The sequence below is a fragment of the Lucilia sericata genome, unplaced genomic scaffold (assembly GCF_015586225.1).
Source record: "Lucilia sericata isolate MDLA Ls3-8-SP2 unplaced genomic scaffold, ASM1558622v1 Contig001336F_arrow, whole genome shotgun sequence".
In the NCBI taxonomy this organism is placed as follows: Eukaryota; Metazoa; Arthropoda; class Insecta; order Diptera; family Calliphoridae; genus Lucilia; species Lucilia sericata.
In genome coordinates, this window is record NW_023995280.1 from 5629 (window position 1) to 10667 (window position 5039).

At 30.6% G+C, this 5039-nt stretch overlaps 1 pseudogene; it reads right to left on the reverse strand.

The window, feature by feature from the left end:
- Nucleotides 1-617: 617 nt before the first annotated feature.
- On the reverse strand, nt 618-2512 carry LOC119611009 (annotated as a pseudogene).
- Nucleotides 2513-5039: the final 2527 nt, after the last annotated feature.

Consider the following 5039-nt stretch of genomic DNA (forward strand, 5'->3'; position numbering starts at 1 on the left):
GTCCATAGTCTAGTCTATAGTCTAGTCCATATTCTAGTCTATAGCCTAATCTATAGACTAGACTATAGTCTAGTCTAAAATCTAGTCTATAGTCTAGTATATAGTCTAATCTATAGTGTAGTCTATAGTCTAGGCTAGTCTATAATCTAGTCTATAGTCTAGTATATAGTCTAATCAATAGTGTAGTCTATAGTCTAGTCTATAGTTGTATAGTCTAATCTATAGTTTAGTCTATAGTCTAATCTAAAGTGTAGTCTATAGTCTAGTCCATAGTTTAGTCTATAGTCTAGTCCATGGTCTAGTCTATAGTCTAGTCCATAGTTTAGTCTATAGTCTAGTCCATGGTCTAGTCTATAGTCTAGTCCATAGTCTAGTCTATAGTCTAGTCTATAGACTAGTCTATAGTCTAGTCTATAGACTAGACTATATTCTAGCGGAAAATTAGTTAAGTACTTTAAAACCTATAAAGTACTTTTTTTGTTATAAGTACTATTTCAAAAAAATATTTGTAGTGGTTGTAGTTTATCCTTTCCTTAATGAATTCATAGTCTAATTATTGCACAACTTTACAATTGAATTTCAGATTACTTCATTATTATGTTTTTTTTTTTTGTCAATTTTTTAATATTAAAATAAATGCAATCTTTAATCACGCTTAAATTTAACTTTACATTGTAGATTAAGAAATATTAATGCAATTCACATCTTAGTACGACTTAATATAAATTTAAGAAGAAATTATATTTCATTTTGTATTTAACTTAATATTAACGAAGGGGAGGAGATTGAGGTATAACAGCAAATAGAACCAGTCCATTTTCTGGCTAAGAAAACAAATGTACGCAACAAATTATACATCAATTTGAGACATTTTCTTAAGCATCAATTTGATACATTTTCTTAACATTGGGAGAAACAATGAATTTAGCTCCAGTGCAGGCGGTAATATCATCAACGGTAAGACCCTCAGCGATTTCAAGAAGAGTAAGACCAGCACCCTTTTCAACTTGGAAAACAGCCTGAAAACAAAAAAAATCAAAAATTAATACATAAATTTAAAAAAGCTTTAAATTGTTCGTTTTACCTTTTCGGTAATAATTAAATCAACAACATTTTTGCCGGTCAAAGGCAAAGAGCAGGAGTCCAAAATTTTGGGAGAACCATCACGGGCATTGTGTTCCATTGTAACAACCACTTTAGTACCGGGAGCAGCTACCAAATCCATAGCACCACCCGTACCCTTAACAAGTTTACCCTGAAATTCCAAATTGATTTTTAATATATTCCACAAAATTTTAAAACTTACGGGAATCATCCAATTTGCCACTAGTAGCCAACACTTGCATAGCACCCAAAACAGTCAAATCCATATGACCACCACGGATCATGGCAAAACTGTCATCGGAACCAAAGAAAGAAGCACCAGGTACGAAGGTAACAGTTTCCTTACCAGCATTAATCAAATCAGGATCAACTTTATCCTTAGTGGGGAAGGTACCCAAACCCAAAATACCATTTTCCGATTGCAACATAACATTCATGCCCTTAGGGATGTAGTTGGAGGCGAGTACGGGCATACCAATACCCAAATTGGCATACATACCATCACGGAACTCCATGGCAACGCGTTTAGCAATACGTTCACGTACGGCCTGGGCTGGTGTGGGAGCCGATTTCTTGGTAGAGTCAGTCTCAGTAATGCGTACCTTTTCGATACGTTTCTCATAGTTGGTACCCTTGAAGATACGCTTAACATAGATGCGAGGAATATGGATTTCATGGGGATCAATAGCACCTATGGGCACAATTTCTTCGACCTCAACAATGGTGACTTTAGCAGCACGGCACATAGCGGCATTGAAGTTACGGGCAGCCTTATTGAAAACCGTAATAATTAATAATTTAAAATAAAGAATAATTCAATATTTCCTCTTTTATATAAAACTCACCCAAATTGCCATAGGGATCAGCCTTTTGAGCCTTGACAATAGCAAAATCAGCAAACATAGCCTCCTCCATGACATAGTTTCTGCCATTAAATTATTGTACTGGTTTTGGTTTGCTAGCAATTTCAACTTTACCATCTTTGCTGTATTTAATTGGAGCTCCACCTGTTTGGATAAGAGTACCATAACCGGTGGGTGTAAAGAAGGCGGGTACACCAGCAACAGCGGCTCTAATTTTTTCAGCTAATGTACCTTGTGGTGTCAATTCTACAGCCAATTCACGGGATAAATATTGGTTGACCAATTCAGCACTTTCACCTACATACGAGAAAATCATCTTACCCAATTGGCGAGACTTCAAAGGCACTATCGTGTAAATCGTGCACTGCATCAGCGGCACTTTCATTGATTTTACCGTTAGCTGATTTACCACTGGTGGAATAGCAAGCTATTAGCTAAAAGAAACAAACACGTTCTTTTAATAATTACAATAAAAAAATCTTAAAGTAAATTCATCGGTAGGATCAGTAGTTGTGCCAAGTTGACATTTTTTTGTACTAAAAAGTTGCCATTTGCTAAGTACAGGGTTGGATAAGCTTTTCCTAAATTATCTTGGTTTGAATCTAAAAAGTCGACTTTTTCAAATTATTCGCATTTTCTTTATACTGTATTCACACCAAAATAAAAGATAGACATTGAGTTATAAAAATCTTTTAAAACTCTTTATTAATTTATTTATATGAAATAAATGAAATTTATAAATTTAAAATGTTAAAATATGAAAAATTCAAAAAGTAGTTTTTCACTTTTAGACGTTTTCTTTTACATATTAGTTTTCGACAAAATTTTGAATTTGTATGGGAAAACTAAATAAATTTTAGTAGTTTTTCAAACAAAAACTCAATAAAGCCAAAAACTACTAGCTTTTACTTAGTGTATAGGGCATATTAGTTTTTTAATTAAAAAGTAGATTTTTTGTTATAACAATTCCGCTAACGTTGTAATCAAATTGTATTTCAAATATTTCTATATTTTTAGACATTTTTATAAAAAAACAATTATTGCATTTGAGAATTTTATATTTACATTCCAAAATTTTCAAAAGTATTTTAGAAGTTTCCTTTTGTATTGCGGAAATTTCTATTTGTATTTTAGATTAATATTTTTTATATATTTAGAATTTATATACATTTTAGAAATTCTAGTTAAAATTTTAAAATGCAATTAGTAAATTTTGATATAAAATTAGATATTTCTAAAGTACAATTTTAATTTAAAATTGAAATAAATTAAAAATTTATGAAAATTGGAAAATTCAATTGAAAATTTTGGAGGAACAATTGAAATTTAACATTAAAATAAATTGGAAAATATGGGTACTAGAAATTTAAATATTTTTGTTAAATTTGTAGATATACGTTTAGAAATAAAAATTTATAAATACCGACCGTATTCCAAAACAAAAAAATTAAAATACCTTTAATAAATTATTTTATAATATATCAAAAATAATTTCGTATATTGTTGTTTGAAATTGTTTTCATTTAATTCACTTCCCATCCTTGATGAGTGCATTTAAATATATAAGAATTTGGCAGCACTGCACATTCAGTCTGCAAAGAAAAGAAAATACTCATATTCTGCACAAAAAACTCAATTTCTGCAAATAATACTCATTTTCTGCACAAAAGAGTAATTTTCTCCCTCTCTCCCATAATCGAGTAAAAAAAGTTTGCCAGCCAGAGTTTGTTATCTTCTCGTGGCTTCTGTATGCTATGCTCTGCTTACAATTTATGTTTTTGACAATATTATGTTATATTGCGCCATCTATGTTTCATTAAAAATTAAATGTGCGCTTATGAAAGTTTAATTCTACACCGACGCAGTTTGTGAGACATCGCAGTAAACAATTTTTTCAGACATGTCTGATGTCAGAACATTTCAGAACATGTTACGACAATTATGAGACTAATCTGCACATTGGCGGAGGACAATTTGTTTTTTTATTCCTATATTTTTTTTAGACATAAAGGAGTCTGTACATTTTCTGAAGTAAAATATAAAATGGCTTAAGAATAATATCCGATCAATCTGCACATAATCTGAAGAGAATTGTTTTTGTAACTTCATCAGACAATTAAGCGAATTATATAAATTTCCTTTAGATATTTAACAGAATAGTCTGCCCATTTTCTGATATTTTTTGCTCGGTCATTTTGTTCCCATTTTCAGTACTTTTGTAAGAAAACTTTGCGACAACTCTGCACATTATCTGAAGGAAATTTTGTTTTTTTTTAAATAAAAATCATGCACAAACCTGTTTATATTTTGAAATTCGTCAACTGTACTCTAAAAAGGAATTTAATTTTTATTTTCTCAGTTGGTCTTTGGAAATCAAGTAAACAACATCTGCATATGTGATGATTATTGTTCAAATTTCTTTAAACTTTGTTAATACCCAAAAATTAGCAAATAATTACATCATTTTTTATGGTTTCATTTCATTTCACTATTTTCGTATATAATATGTAAGTAGTATGGTTTAATTTTTTTAATTTAAAAATAATCTGTAAGTTTCTATTATTTATTTATGCACCCTTAAGTAGTCATGAATAATGGAAGCTTATAAATTATTATTAAAATTAATAAAATTAAATCATAATAAATTATATATATGAAAATAGTTTTCATCAGACGTTGATCAGAATATTCAGGCCATTTTCTTATACTTGATCAGACTTTTGTACGAACTGTCGGACATTTTATCAGACATTTATCCGACATCTATCAGACTTTCTTATACTTGATCAGACTTTTGAACGAACTGTCGGACATTTTATCCGACATCTATCAGATTTTCTTATATTTGATTGAACTGTCGGACATTTTATTAGACATTTATCCGACAACTATCAGAATTTCTTATATTTCATCAAAATTACGTACGAAATGTCGAAAGAATGTCAGACATGGTATCAGACATTTGTCCGACTTCAATCAGATTTGCCGAAAATTCCTTCAGAATTTCCCCAGGAATTCGTACCGAATTCTGACCGACAACTCTGCACATTTTTCCGAATTTCCTCAGACAAA